The 16,631-nt window shown below is 40.1% G+C and overlaps 1 long non-coding RNA gene across 26 annotated transcripts in view; it reads left to right on the top strand.

Annotated features, from left to right (window-relative positions):
* Positions 1-16,631, top strand: part of LOC113255122 (uncharacterized) — a 29,040-nt gene that overhangs the window by 3,088 nt on the left and 9,321 nt on the right. For 6 of the 26 annotated variants that reach the window (XR_008957246.1, XR_006409547.3, XR_007188673.2 and 3 more), the window contains exon 1: positions 130-14,967. This is a non-coding gene — a long non-coding RNA (uncharacterized LOC113255122). Of the gene's footprint in view, positions 1-129; positions 14,968-16,631 lie in introns of those variants that run through there. The other 20 variants (XR_007188677.2, XR_007188692.2, XR_007188683.2 and 17 more) reach the window with 13 other exon arrangements.

Below are 16,631 nucleotides of genomic sequence, written 5' to 3' on the forward strand. Positions count from 1 at the left end.
TGTACTCCGTGGGTCTCTGCCTAGAACTGTCTGCCCCAGATTTATATGTGGCTGGCACCTCTGCGTTCAGACGACAACTCAGGCCCTCTGACCAGGCTTCTTAAGGTGGACACCACCTACCCCTTCCAACTCATTCTCAGTCCTGTTACTCTGCTTTCTTTTCTTCATAGCACTTAAGCTTGAAATTTTATTTACTAATATTTTATAATTAAAACATTAAATATTTAGATAATAAGTTAATGAATAATAATTATAATAATATAATTGTCATCTATAACATATTGTTTTATTAGTAATAATTAAAATATTTAATTGTTTAAATATTAAAATTATTTTAATTAAAATTTATTATTTTATTATTTACCTGTCTATTATTTATTGTGTTCCACTTTCCCCACCATATCTAAGTCCCATGGGTGTGGAGATCTTGCCCATTTTGTTATTTCCAGTGCCTGTGAGAGTGCCTGGTGCATAGTAGGCACTCAGTAAGTATTTGTTTAATAAACGAAGGCAGTTCAAGGAGAACTGCCACATGCTTTCTTGCAATGGAGGAGGAGTCTGAGACTGGCACTGGACATTTATGGATTTAATGTTCAATAAATGCAATATTGACACTGCATTTTGCTAGGCATCGGTTACAACAGGGAACGGAACAGACAGGTCTCTGCTCTTGTGGGGCTTACATTCTGTGAAAGAAACAGAATGAGTGCCGAGGTAGAGAACAACAGAAGGCGCCCACTTTAGAAAAACATGTTCAGAAAAATGTTCTTTGAAGAGATGCCTTTTTCCCTGAAGCATGGGCAGGCAAGGTGGAGGGGGGAAGTATGTGCCAAACTTGAGGGATGAAAAATCTTAGGTTGAAGAATAAGAGAAGTTTGTTGAAAGCAAGGGAGCGAGAGGAAGTGGCAAGGGATGCTGCTGGGGAAATAGCAGCTGTGCTCAGGCAGGGCCTTGAAAGCCCTGGGAATGAGCTTGGATTCATGCCAAGGGCAATGGGACTCACTGGAGGGGATTAAGCATGGAAGTGATACAATCCAATATATGATTTAAGATTACTCATGCTGCTGAGTGAGGGGTGGATTGTGTGGGCACCCGTGAAAGAGGAGAGACACGATTAATTGCAAGGCTCTTACAACAGTTCATACTTGCTATTGACCACCAAAAATAATGGTGGTAGCAGGGAAGGAGAAGTAACAAATTCAAGATGTATTTTGGCGATGAAGCTGGACTTTTTCCTAAATGTTTTGGGAGAGGGAAAACTCAGGATGGCAGATAGGTTTCTGGCTTGTTAAATTGGGAGGATGTGGTGCTATTTAATGCTACAGGTGCTGGATTGTTTATTCATCTGAGTGATCATCTAAGTTCATCTCCCAGGTCTCAAGGAGGGTTGCAATAAAATAATCAAAACAGATATATTTTGTTTTACTTTTTCGAAGTTAAACTTTTTCACATAATTGTAGTTTCACATGTAGTTGTAAGAAAAAATACAGAATTCCCATATACTCTTTACCCAGTTTCCCCCAATGTAACATCTTGTAAAACTCCAATATCACAGGATATTCACATCAGTAGTCAAGATACAGAACATTCTCATTACCACAAGGCTCCCTCATGCTGCCCTTGTGTGGCCACACCTACTTCCCTCTTACCCTTACTAAATCCCAAACTGTGGCAACCACTAATCTTTCCTCCATTCCTATAATTTTCATTTAAAGACTGTAACATAAATGGAATTAGCTGGTATGTGTATTGGTCAGTGTTCTCCAGGGAAACAGAACCAATAGGAGGTGTGTATATACATGAGAATATGAAAAAAAGAGATTTATTTTAAGGAATTGTCTTATGTGATTGTGGAGGCTTGGTGAGTCCAAATTCTGGTGGGGAAGACCAGCAGACTGGGGACTCAGGAAGGAGTTGCACTTCAAGTCCAAAGGCTAGAGAATTCCCTCTTGCACTGGGTAGGTCCGCCTTCTGTTCTATCAGACCATAAACTGATTGGATGAGACCCACCCACATTCTGGAAGACAATCTACTTTACTCAAAGTCCACCAGTTTAAATGTAAATCTCATCCAAAACACTGCCACAGAAACATCCAGTATTATCTTTGACCAAATATCTGGGTACAGTAGCCCTGACAATTTAACACATCAAACTAATTGTTGCAGTACATAACCTTTGAGCTTGCTGTTTTTGCTCCGTATAATTTTCTCAAGATGCGTTCAGCTTGTTGCATGTATCAATAGTTTGTTGGGTTTTATTGCTGAGTGGTGGTTCATGGTGTAGATGTACCGCAGTTTGTTAAACCACTTACCTTTGAGGACACCTGAGTTGTTTCCTGTGTTTGGTTTTTCCAAATAAAACTATAAACATTCGTGTAAACAAAAACCAAAAACAAAACTTGTTTTGTGTGCGCATGTCTTTTCTCTGGAATAAATGTCCATGAGCGCAGCTGCTGGCCCATATAGTAGTTGCATGTTTAGTTTTTAAGAAACTTCTATTTTACATTCCTACCAGCAGTGTAAGAGTGACCCACTTTCTCTACATCCTCATCACCTGATATCATCACTATTTTTTAATTTAGCCATGCTGAAAGGTATGTAGTGCTATCTCATTATGATTTTATTTTGTTTTTCTTTGTTTTTTTAAATTTAATTAATTTATTTAAAAGAACAACAACATGGTCAGATTTAATTTCTTTTCATGAGACTGTTACTTTTTTTTTTTTTTTTAGTATAGTTGACACAAAATGTTACATTAGTTTCGGCTGTGGAAGTTAGTGAGCTGACAAGTTTAGGCATTATGCTATGTTCATCACAAATGTAGCTACTCTGTCCTATGACATCACTATGACAATACCATTGACTGTATTCGTTATGCTCTACTTATCATTCCCATGACTTACTCATTTCATAAGTGGAGGCCTGAATCTCCCTCTCCCCTTCACCCATTTTGCCCAACCCACCGCCTCCCTTCCCTCTGACAGCCATCAGTTTGTTCTCTGTATTTATAGTTCTGATTCTGTTTTTTGATTGTTCATTTTTTAAAGATTTTATTTATTTATTTGACAGAGAGACAGCCAGCGAGAGAGGGAACACAAGCAGGGGGAGTGGGAGAGGAAGACGCAGGCTCCCAGCAGAGGAGCCTGACATGGGCCTTGATCCCGGAACGCCAGGATCACGCCCTGAGCCGAAGGCAGACGCTTAACGACTGAGCCACCCAGGCGCCCCTGATTGTTCATTTTTTAAACAGATTCCATTTATGAGTGGAATCCTATGGTATTTGTCTTTCTCAGTCTGACTTATTTAATTTAGCATAATACCCTCTAGGTCCATCCGTGTTGCCTCAAATGGCACAATCTCATCCTTTTTATGGTTGTATAATATTCCATTATGTATATACACCATATTTTCCTTATCCATTCATCTATTGGTAGACACTTGAGTTGCTTCCAAGTCTTGGCTATTGTAAATAATGCTGCAGCAAACATAGGGGTGCATATATCCATTTGAGTTAGTGTTTTCCCTGGGTAAATACTCAAGATGGAATTAATGGAGCATATGGTATATCTATTTTTTAATTTTCTGAGAAACCTTCACACTGTTTTCCACAGTGGCTGCATCAGTTTACATTCCCACCAACAGTGCATGAGAGGTCCTTTTTCTCCACATCCTTGTCAATGCTTGTTTCTTATCTATTTGATTTCTTTGATGGTTAGTGATGTTGAACATATTATCATTTACTTATTTGACATCTGTGTATGCTTTTTGGTGAAATCTCTTCCTGCCTTCTGCTCATCTTCTAATTGGATTATTGTTTTGTTTGTTTAGTGTGTAGGTGTGTGTTTTCTGTTGACTTTTGATAGTTTCTTATATATTTTAACTACTGTGCTTTGTTGGATAAGTGGTTGGCAAATATTTTCTCCCATTTTCTAGCTTGTCTTTTCATCCTGACAGGATCTTTCACAGAGCAAAAAAATTTAATTTTGCTGAAGGCCAGTTTATCAATTTTTCTTTTTATGGATTGAGCTTTTGATGTCAAGTCTTACTTTTTGTCTAGCCCTACATCCTGAAGATTTTCTTTTTTTTTTTTTTCTGAAGATTTTCTTCTATGTCATTTTTTTTCTTGAAGAGCTATTATTTTACAATTTATAATTAAGTCTGTGATCAACTGAATTGTTTTTGTATAGTGTGAGACCTAGATTGAGGTTCATTTTTGCCTATGGATGATGTCCAATTGCTCCAGCACCATTTATTGAACAGGTATCTTTCCTCCATTAAATTGCTTCTGCACCTTTGTCAAAAATCAGTTGAGCATATTTACATGGATTTATTTCTGGGTTTTCTGTTCTGTTCCATTTATGTGCATATCTGTCTCTCTACCAAAAACACGGCATGTTGATTACTATGGGTGTATTAGTCTTGAAATCAGTAGACTGATTCCTCCCACTTTATTCTTCTTTCTGAAACCTGTAGTTCCTTTACCTTCCCATACGAAATTTAGAATAATTTCATATATATTTACAAAAACTTCTTGCTGGGATTTTGATGGGAATTCCATTGAATGTGTGTATCAGTTTGGGAACAATTGATATATTTACCATGTTGAATCTTCCAGTCCATCAACATGCTCTTCATTTATTTGACTCTTCTTTGATTTCTTTTATAGGTATAATTTTCAGCATACAAATCTTATACATGTTTTGTCAGATTTATACTTAACTCTTTTATTTTTCTCAGTGATTGTAAATAGTATTGTATTTTTATTTTTAGTGTCCATGTGTTTGATGCTAGAATATAGAAGTATAATTAATTTTTGTGTGTTCATCATGTATCCTATGACCTTGCTGAACTAACTTGTTCGTTCTAGGAGTTTTTAGTAGATTTCTTGGACTTATCTATGTAGACAGTAATGTCATCTGAAAATAGGGAGAGTATTATTTGTTACATTCTGATCTATAGGCCTTTATTTCCTTTTCTTAACTGATGATACTGGAAACAACTTCTAGCACTGTGATGAGTAAGAGTGATACAGATGAATATCCTTGCCTCCTTCTTGGTCATAGGGGAAAGGATTAGTCTCTCACGATTAAGTATAACGTTAGTTCTCGGTTTTCTGTAGATGCTCTTTATCAGGAGGAAGTTCATCTCCATACCTATTTTTCTAGGATTTTTTAAAAAAATCATGACTCAGTATTGAATTTTGTCAATTTTTTTTTGCATCAATTGATACGATCAGTGATTTTTTTTTCTTCTTTAGCCTGTTAATATGGTGGATTACAATGAATGATTTTCAAATATGGAATCAGAATTGTTTCTCTGGAATAGCCCCACTTGGTCATGAAGTATAATATTTTTTTATATATTGCTGAGTTCTATTTTCGTGTATTTTGTTAAGGATTTTTATGTCAGGGGTGCCTGGGTGGCTCAGTCACTAAGCATCTGACTTTGGCCCAGGGCCTGATCCCATTGTCCTGGGATCGAGCCCCGCATCAAGCTCGCTGCTCCGCTGTGAGCCTGGTTCTTCCTCTCCCACTCCCCCTGCTTGTGTTTCCTCTCTCGCTGGCTCTCTTTCTGTCTGTCAAATAAATAAATAAAATCTTTAAAAAAAAAAAAGGATTTTTATGTCAATATTCATGAGAAATGCTAGAGTTTTCTTTTTGTAACATCTTTTTCTGGTTTTGATATCAGGGTGATATTAGCTTCATAAAAAGTCATCTTTCTTCTTTAGTTTTCCAGGAAGGATTGTATAAAAATGATGTTTGGTAGGATTCTCCAATGAAACAGTATGGGTCTCAAGATTTCTTTTCGGGAGGTTTTAAATTATAGATTCAATTTCCTCAGTAGTTACAAGGTGATTCAAATGATCTGTTTCATAATGGATGAGTTGTGGCAGTTTGTGGAAGTAATATATTTCATCTAAGTTGTCAAATTTATGTCTTTCCTAGTATTCCCTGATCACTCTTTTTGTGTCTGCATAGTTTATAGTGATCATCTTGCTTCATTCCTGATACTGATAATGTTTGTCTTCCCTCTTTTTTTTTGTCAGTCTTGCTAGAGGTTTGTAAATCTTATTGATTTTTTTTCAAAGAAGCAGATCTTTATTTCATTGATTTTTCTGTTTTCAATTTTATCAATTTCTGCTCTTATCTTTATTAGTTTCTTCCTTCTGCTTGCTTTGGGTTTATTCTAGTATTCTGTTTCTAGGTTCTTGAAATGGAAGATTAACTGATTGCTTTGGGGAATTTTCTTCCTTTCTAAAGTAGGAACTTTGCTATAATATTCCTTTTCAGCACTGTTTTAACAGTGTCGCACCAGTTTTGACATGTTGCATTTCAATTTTCATTCTGTTCAATGTATTTTTTAAATATCCCTTGAGACTTCCTCTTTGACCCATGGATTATTTTAAAAGTTTATTGTTTAGTTTCCAAGTGTTGGGAGTTTTTTCTCTTTCTGTTATTGATTTCTAGATTGGTTCCACTGTGGTCAGAAAAAACGCTCTGTATGATTTCAATTCTTTTAAATTTGTTGAGGTTTGTGTTACGCCCCAAGATACGGTCTATCTTGGAATATGTTCCATGAGCATTTGAAAGGTATCTCTCTTCTGCTGTTTTTGGGCGGAATGATTGATCAATGTTGATTAGGGCCTGTTGGTTAATGATGTTGTTGAGTTCTTCTAGCTCTGTGGTCTAGTTGTTCTATCAATTGTTGCGAGAGGAGTGTTAGAATCTACAATGGTAATTATGGATTTATCTATTATTGCCAAGTAAGGGTAAAAGTCCATGTTGCCAATTCAGCCTACATTGACACCCAAGGTAGTGGGAGAGTTCTTCATTCATGCTGAGTAAGGGTGGGATTTCCTGCTCCCCATGTGGTCTCCACTGACACCATGCTGGGGAGGACCTCATTACTGATGGGCAAAGTAAAATTCCTATCTCTCCACTAGGCCTCCTCTGACAATACCGTAGCAGGAAGGGAGAGGGGGGCTTTGTTATTTCAGGTAGGGGGTAAAGTCTAGAGTCTCCACATGATTTCCGGTGATGCTGCTGAAGGGGAGTCTCAATAAAATATGGATAAAAGTCCTGCTCCCTACTTGGCCTTCTTCGACACCATCCTGGTAGAGATGTTGGGGTTTTTTGTTAGGGCATCACAATGGTGGAAGTCTCAGCTCCCTACTCAGTCTTTGCTGGCATCATTTGGCTTGAGGCCACAATATTTTCGGTGGTGATTGGTTGGAATAAAGCAGTTATTATCCAAAAGATTTTTGCCTTACTAAGTTTCCCTTTTCCTTACCCTTTGGCTAGAGAGAGCAGGTTTTTGAAGGGCTTTTTGTTTGCTTGTTTGTACCCATTGGCATTTCTGGGTTGCTGACTTCTTCATTCCAGATCAGGAATATATGAGGCAGTGGAATTCACCACTGCCATTTTTCCGATCTTGAGGTTTCTAGCCAGTTAGCCCTCTATCCTCCACCTTCTATAGTCTTCTTATGTTTGTTTTATATTAATGTCCAGGATTTTTAATTGTACTTAGCAGGAAGAATAGGGAAAAATATGTCTACCTCAACTTCGTGGTTGCAGAGGCCTTGTTCCACGTTTAAAAGACTTTAGGGAAAGAAAGCTAATTAATTATAAAACAAACACAGAACAAATAAATAAACAAAAGATGAAGTCAAACCAAACAAAAACAAAACAAAAAGCTTTATGGCATTTAACCTAACTTTCCCTTGCAGCAACTTTAGGTCTTTCTGCTCTTTTTGTTTTTTCTTATTTCATCAATACTAGAGTTGAGAAGTTACTGTTTTTCATCCTCTGTACTTTGGCTTATCATATTTGGGGTGAGATACAGGGGAAGGAGAATGAGCTAAGGAGGCAGATAAAGGTGGACTCAAGACTATCTCTCTTCAAGCGTCAGGATATTAACTGCCTACTCACTATCTTCCTGTAAGTGTCTAATAAGTACAATCTGAATTTTATCATAAGTAAGCAGAAATCTTGACTTCTTACCTTCCTATCCTCAAATATGCCATTTGCTGCTAATGTAGCTTTGGGGCCTCAGTATCCACTCCTGTGAGACTGTTATGGTAATGCCTACTTCTCGGGTTAGTTATAACCTTTAGTCTTCTCCAAAGCCAGTGCCCACACTCTTGTTCTAGCCCCTCATACTTTCTTAAGGACCTCATTCCTGCAGTTATCCACTTTCTCTTCTTGCAATCAAGAGAATCAATTTCCCCATCTCTACTGAATTTACTTCAGTGGTGTAAAGCACATTAATTTGGCCCATCTGGGGGGAAAATATCTCCCTTAACTTCCTAGATGTTGCTGCATTTCTGTTTCCTCTCATGGCAAGCCTCTTCCCAAAAATTGTGAACACTAGCTATCTTCACTCTTCACCATTTTTTTCCTCCTCAGTCTACATTAAGTGGGCTTTTGTCCCTCACCACACCTCTGAAATAGTTCTTCATGATTTCCCCACAATCTACATCTCTCCAAGGCTAAAGGACAATTCTCTGTCCATTGGACCACTCCCCTTTTTCTTGGAACATTTTCTTCTCTTGACCTTGTGACAAATGGATCACTTGAACTCAAGGGCCACTGTCTCTCATTTTCTGACTTCGTCTTCATTTCCAGACTTAATGGTGTTATAGTCCAGGGCTCAGTCCTTGGCCTATTTCTCTTTTTATACACATTCATTCTGTAGATAATCTCATCAGACCTAATAGCTGGTACCCAGTAAAATGTTCTGTGATAATAAAAATGTTCTTCATCTGTGCTGTCCAATATAGTTGCCACTAGCCACATGTGACTATTTAAATTTAAATTAATTAAAATTTAAAAATTCTGTTGCTCAGTCATACTAGCTATATTTCAAGTGCTCAGTATCCATGTAAGGCTAATGGCTATTATATTGGACAGCATAGAAGTACAATATTTATTTCTTTCTCCAAGCTTCAGACAATACTCAACATCTCCACTTAAATGTCTAGGAGTTTTTATCTTAAGTAAATCCTATGTAAATAGAACTCCTACTTTCTCCACTTCTTATCCTTAAATTTGCTACCCAACAAGTCATTCCTTGTTCAGTAAATGGCATCAAAATTGTTCTAGGAGTCAGTTCCTGTCTTTTAAGTCTTATAGCCAATTCACCGGAAAGCTCTGCCCACTATGCCTTCCAGATATACCCTGAATCTGACCACATCTCACCATCTCTGCCACCATCATTCTGGTCCAAGGAGCCACCCTCTCTTGCCTTGACTATTGCAATGGCCTCTGAACTGCTCTCCCTGTCCTAATTCTTGCTTCTCTACAGTTCATCTTCCCCGTAGTTGCCAGAAAATCTTTAATAAGTAAATAAATATTAAAAAAATAAAAAGTCAGAAGACATTTCCTAGTTTAAAATGCTCCAATTGCTTTCCATTTAAAGGAGAATCAATCAAAACTCCTAACCTTACCTAAAAGGCCTGCATTTGATTCTTTGCTAATTTTTTTAACAACCCCTCCATCTTCAACTTGTTCATTTTGCTGCAGCCATCATGTTACCTGAGCCCATTAAGCTAGGTTCTTTCTGTCTGGAACACTCTTCCCTGGATGGATGCCTCCTTCTGATAACTTAGGTCTCAGTTCAGACATGTCCCTCTGACCCTTGCCTCCTTCTTCCCTCATCTTACTCCCACCACCCTCCCTGACCACCCTAGCTAAAATAGCATCTTCCCTCCTTTTACTTATTAACATAATTACCCAATTATAATTTGTTCATTGCATTTGTTAAGACCTAAACCCACCTTATGTATTTGTTTCCATGTTTATTTTTAGTCTCTCCCCTAATACAATACAATTGTCCCCCTTGAGGGACAGACTCTATCACACCCACTGTTGTATTCCCAGCCCCCAGAATATTATTAGTATACCCACACAGTTAGGTGCTCCTAAAAGACTGACTTATTAACTTTAGGCTCTTCTGGGAGTATTATATTTGTTGATTAATTCATAATTAGGCAATATACACAATTTGCCAGGTTCCCTTACTAGCTTACATCTGGAATAGACTACCTAAATATGATGTTTAGCTGTGTGACCTTGGGAAAGTTACTTAAATTTTCTGTGTCATGGTTTCCTCATCTGTAAAATGGGGCACATAATAGAGCTTCTCTCATCAGATGGGTAAGGATTAAAGAAGTTACTACATGTCCCTGAAATGCTTGGAATAGTTCCAAGGCCCATAATGAGTATTTGCTGCTACTATTATTATTATTATTTATTACTGAACATATGCTGCATTTCATTAAAGGGCACCTTCATTTTGAAGATTTTCAGTAAGGACATTGGGTTTCAAGGGATGGATGATGATATTTCAAGAATTTCCTGACTCTGATCAAAACATGGCAACTGTAGTGGTTATTATAGATTTTTATTTATTTAAATAAATATTTATTCTCTTTTTAATCAATGATACTTAGAATTAGTCCCAGGAAGCAGTTCGAAAACATCATCTCTTGCCCACTCAGAGAGAAAAGGAAAAAAACTTTAACTCTTAGTATGGCTTTCCCCACTAGGGGGTTACTGATGGGCAGCTTTAAACCTTGGAAGAGTCCACAGGACCTTAGCATCCTCCCACTGCAGTGTTTGTCTGGCAAGAAAGATCTTGATATTATCCTTAACCTTTAGAAAATAGCCATCAAGGCAAGAGGCAGCTTCACAAAAGGACTAGGAATTAGAACAGTAACCAATAACCAAATTCTTACCCCTCTTTCTAAACTACTGAACACCTGCCATAGTTCAAAATTTTACACAATTTTCACTTCATCCCTGTAACACCATTTGAGTAAGACATTATTTTCACTTACTGGTGAGGAGACTGAGGCTCAAAGCATTGGAGGATCTGTCCCAAGCTACCATGGCTAACCAGTGGCAAAACTGTTTAAAAAATGTTTGAAGATTATCTTGTATGTGCCCGAACTAGAGAGAAGAGTGAACTAATCAGATAAGATTCCTGTCTTCCTAGAATTTATATTCTTAGAGGTATTAGGATCCAAATTTTAGAACCTATCTTGAGAGCACCTCAAATGTTTCCAAATGACAACCTATGGGGGATGAGGTGGGAAATGAACAAATGTGTTAACAAATACATCAGAGCAGTGAATAACCACTGCAGCAGCCACAGATATTTAAGGAACACCTTGTAGGTACTAGTGCTTATAGGTTCTAATGACAGCTGGAAAGAAAATAGACACAAACCCAGAGCTAACAGAACTTTCAAAAAAGGTTGGCAAACATGTGCTTAACAGGGTGGGGCAAGTAATATAATCAAAAAGGTCTATGCATTGTATCCTTTGAACATAGATATACGTTGTGTATTAAACAATTACATATGCTCTTCAGTTTTCAAAGGAATATGCCTTTGTCTAATTTTCTTAAAACACAGGTGTCTTTGCCTAGCTTTTGTTTTCCTAATTTTGCGAGAGACACTCTATCTCGTTTCCCACTTTGTATGGGAAAAGCAGCAGCACACATACGGCGATGAATGGCATCTGACGCTTGGCCTCAACCTCAAAGAATAATAGAGATGTAAGGTCTGTGACAACCTGGAGAGGCTACTTCTGATAAGGCGGATAGTCACTACCTAATTCTAGATGATTTCACCGTCCAGGACCAGGGATTTGTGTTGCCAGAGCAAATGTAAGTCATAAGTAAATGTGGGTTGTTTGTTTTGAGTTCTTCCAGAACTGACAAACCCAAGAAGAAAGAAAGAAGATAAAATCTGAGGAGTTTAAAGGCAAGAATTAGCTAAGCTTCAGATCCTTTTGCTCTATCCCGCTATCTTTGTCATGGTCTGGAAGCCATTTATAAAGAGTGTCATCATATGATCTATACCACAGTGAGTGTTTGGTGCTCTCTACATGCATGTGCTGTACGGCCAAAGTGATTCTTCCACCAAGTGCAAAACATACTCCTTCTTTTGGTCCTACTCACAATCCAAATAGAGGGTCATCTATTGCATGGTCAATCTCCATATAATAATACTTATGATATTTTTCTTTGTGAAAACATAAAATGAGGACTTCATGGAATGTATTGAAGTCGAGCATTGAGATGATTTAATTTTAGAAGACATTAAAGAATTTGAGTAAACAACTTAGAGATAATTTAGTGGCCACAAAAATGTTTCAGATTCAAACCTTAATTAAACTTTGTGTCCATAAGCAATGTAAGGTAGTTGGGCCAATAACATTAGACCCTTATATCTTAGAGTAGGTCTTTGGGATAAATAAGCCAATGAGCGCTAGCCTGAGCTCTGATGTGATAGACTCGAGGGAGAGAGCTTGGTAAAGAGTGGCTATTTCTCTGACAGGCAGCAGTGTGAGTAAGGTTTGGGTAGGGCAATGGGTGGAAGAGGATAGAGGGGGAACACTAAAAAGAATGGAGTCCAGGTCTAGAGCAAGGCCTGGTGAAGCAGGTATATTGTTCCTGTTTGAATGCTCTGGGGTTCAAACTGACCTCGTGGCCTTTCCCTGGAATGGAGGGGTCCAGGGAGGAAGTGCAATCATGGTCTCTATCTCTAGCCACACCCATGGCTCCGGGGTACTGCTAGGAGCTTAAGGATAGTGTCCTGTGCTGTGATTAACAGGGAAGAACATGGGGCAGACTGTTGGTGCCAGTTCTGTCTGTGGCAGCCAATACACGGGCCCATTTCCTTCATTCCTTTTCTTTTCCTTCCTTTAATCTTGCCTGTAATTGAGTCAATTCAACGGATTTGTATAGGATCAGAAGGAATGAGTGGACTCTTCTGGCTAGCTCAGTGGTTACCTGGAGAGACTCAGACAATCTAAGGTGACAAACCCAGATGTACCCTGAGGCCTGTGGGACCCCTTGACCCCATCCCAAAGGCAGACCTCTGGCTACCAAGTACAAGGCAGAGGAGGTAGCCCCGGTCACTGAGGCTGTGACTGTTAAGACTCCTTGGACAGATGCAGTGACCTTAATAGCCTTACAACGGCCCACACTGGGAATCACAGTTACCAGATGAAAATTTACCCGGTGGCTTGTACAAGTCTAGGCGCCATTCCCACCTTTTTGCTCTTTTTTCTAACTGGAGCTCATGATATTTGGCATGAGGACAGCTCTCATTAAAAGAGCAAGAGGTCTACTGAACGGGCAGCCCCCAGAATTCGGGCCATTCATGTCACGAAGGTTTGACAGTCTGTGGCAAATTCCTTGGACAGGTGCATATCTATGGCAATTTTTCAGTGAGCACTGTCCCAAATTAATTAATCATTGGGTAATTTGGTCTAAATTGAACGGTGCTGCTGCATGTGGAAAATTTTTGTTTGCAATTCTTAAGTCATCTCAGTGTAAATTAAGTCTATTCTCTGTTCCTAGCCAGTTTTCGATCAAAGATGCCTAAATGGCCACAACACTCTGCAGGGCATCTTTCTGCTATGAGTTTGTGTCTCTTTAATGTTCGTGGGTTAATCATTTTCAGACAGTGTTTGTGATACATTTTCTATCATTGCCTTCAACCGTTTGCTGCTAATTTGCGGGGTGCTAAGGGAGGCTTATGAGGTCGACATAAAAAAGCGGGAGCAAAGATCACGAAGTCATCACTGAGGTTTAACAAACAATGTTACTCTGTGTTATTGACCAATAGGTCACCGATGAAAGGAGCAGCGTCAGGGAGAAATGGTTCTCGTGACAGCTGTTTACCCGCCACGGAGGAGTTCCAGGAATGTACCGTCACAAGCAGATGGTGCAATTTGGCGGTGGGCAAGCTGTCGGTCCAGGTACTCTCTTGTCTTGCAGATCTCTGAGTGACACAGCCAGCTTCCATTGAGTAGCCCCGTTCCCTTCAGAAAATCCCCAGGCCACTTCGGGCATCCCTTCAGAGACATTTGAGAGGCAGTGGCAAGACCGGCAAACATAAAAGCAAACAATTTCTCTCCCTTGCAACTTGAAATCACCCCCTTTCTTTGAGCAAGACAAGTGGATTTGGTGAAGCACGTTTTGGTGGTTGGTGGGAAGACGAAGCAGTTTTTATTTGTCTTCCGTGACTCCAACCAGCATATGGAAATTGAGGAGTCGTGCGTCAGTGCCTGTTTCCGCAGTCCTAGGAGCAATCCTATGGGCCTCTAGGGAGGTTCCAGGCAGCCTCAGAATGGAGCCCTCCTCTGTGGTGGCTACAGTTTCCCCTCACAGGGTGAGTCTCCCCAGAGGCCATGTCACTGCCTTTCCTCTCACCTCCCTCCCCCTTTTTCTTCTCTCTTCCCAAACTCTCCTCAGGCGGCCTGTGCTGATCTGAAGGGGGGAAATTGCTCTGCTTTGCTACAGCGAGAGCACAGGCGCCCATCTCTCTTACCCTGACCCAGCTGCCAGATTCCAGCCAAGCCTTATGGGGGGCTCCGTTGCCACACAACAAAGCCATGGCCTTTATTTTGCCGCTGACGGGAGAAGCGTGAAGATCACGAAAACGGCTTGGTGGACAGGAGGGAGTGCTGTCCTCGGAGTCTGGGGATGAGCCTGCTCGTTCCATCGTTGCTGCGGGCCTTCAGGCCACCTTGAGCCACTCAGTTCTGGTCTCTGGAGGGGAGGCTCTAAGTTCCTTGCAGGTACGCAGTTATGTCCTGTTGAGACCTGTAAGATCACAGCAGGGCCCGGTTCCTTGCTGATGCAGTCACACTGAAGGGCAAAGAGATGCTCTGAGCGTTCCCACAGTAAGAGTCTTGAGTGCCGAATGCTATTCTAGTGATGAGGATGGCCCCCGCCAAGAGGAGGCCTAACACTAGAACGTGCCTGACCCTTTGTCCTCATCACTTAGCACCCAGCCTGACTCATCTGTGGTCCTTGCTCCCAGATTGCTTGCCAGTGAGAATTCACTCAGCATCTTAATCCATTAGCTCGCTGCTGCCCAGCTGGCTCTGCCGGGAGATGACTGCTCCAGAGGCCGAGGCACTCAGGGATCGCTGTCTGCGAAGTTTATTGGGTAAGGAAATTTTAAAAATCTCAAATACCAGATGTACAAGGTAATTTTTTTTCTGGTTGTCATTGTTAACTTCCACAAAGATTGTAGCTGGAACGTTTGTGGGAACGTAGGAGTACAAAACAGATCAAGGAAGAAATGACAGGATTGCCACAGAAGCCGCTGCTTGATGGGTGAGGCTAAATGTGAGTCTGAAGACAGACGTTCTTACAAAGTAGCTCTCATTAAGGCAGAGCTATATTCATTTTTCTTAACCATCAAAGCTTAGGGAATGAAGCAGGCCAACGCACGCATGTAATGCAGGAATATAAAGCCAAGAGCACCAGACGGAAATGTGCAAGAAACAATAGAAAGTCAATAAAAAGTAATTTGTCTTTTTTTTAAAGGAGGAAGAGGGGAAAAATATGATTTGGGGTATTGAGTGGCATAGGCACCTTCTTCTTCTTCTTCTTCTTCTTTTTTTTTTTTTTAAGATTTTATTTATCTATTTGAAAGAGCAGAAGCAGGGAGAGGGGGAGAGAGAGGAGGAGGGGCAGAGGGAGAGGACAAGCAGACAACCAGCTGAGCGCAGAGCCCAATCCCAGGACCCAAGATCACTACCAGGGTTCAAGTCAGATGCTTAACCGGACCAAGCCACCCAGGCGCCCCTATTCTTTTCCTCTTTAAATGGATAGATACACACATTAAAAGAGTAACAATGGTATTCTTTTTATGTAGTGATTCCTCTGACCTTTCTTTTGAATTTTATGGTCATGACAAGAACAACTACACACAAAATTTACAAAGAGCTTTTCCATCTATGACCCGATGTTATCAACATAACCCAACTGTGAGGCGGGCACGACTGGTCTCATTACCCCCGTGCTGGAAGTAAGAACACAGAGGCTTGGAGAGGTGTGTTTACCTAGGGTCGCGTGTTGTATTGGCTTCAGAGTCTGTTCTTCCAAGTAGCCTAGGAATAAAGTCCCACTTCTCAGCTTTCCCCTTTTCGCTTGATTTTCACATGTCCTTTTAGTCAAAGGCCGAGGAACAACCTTCCCCCTGGGTGATCACTGACGTTGAATCCGTCTCCACTCTGATGTCTCAGGAACCAAATGCTCTTTGAAGAGGTGCTACTCTGGTGTTCTTTATTTGAAAGAAGGTTCTTATTCGCATAGTCCTTGTTACTGCAATGGTCTGGTGGATAGAGCACCAGGCCAGTGACCAAACGAGCAGGCTTCTTATTTCAGTCTTACCATTGCCCGCCTGAAGATTTTGAGCAAATTCTTTCTAACTCTGCATTTCAGCATCCCCCTTTACAAATGGGGATTAAATAGAATGAGTTCTAAATTAAATTTAAAATTAGGGAGAAAAAATTTTAAATATGATGGAAAAATAATTATAATGAATTAAACAATGATTAGGACATAGGATAGACAAAACCAATAATGCAAACGAAGAGACCAATAAATTAAGAGTTAAAAAAGAGGGGCGCCTGGGTGGCACAGCGGTTAAGCGTCTGCCTTCGGCTCAGGGCGTGATCCCGGCGTTGTGGGATCGAGCCCCACATCAGGCTCCTCCGCTAGGAGCCTGCTCCTTCCTCTCCCACTCCCCCTGCTTGTGTTCCCTCTCTCGCTGGCTGTCTATATCTCTGTCAAATAAATAAATAAAATCTTAAAAAAAAAAAG

Source organism: Ursus arctos, unplaced genomic scaffold (genome assembly GCF_023065955.2).
Source record: "Ursus arctos isolate Adak ecotype North America unplaced genomic scaffold, UrsArc2.0 scaffold_4, whole genome shotgun sequence".
In the NCBI taxonomy this organism is placed as follows: domain Eukaryota; kingdom Metazoa; phylum Chordata; class Mammalia; order Carnivora; family Ursidae; genus Ursus; species Ursus arctos.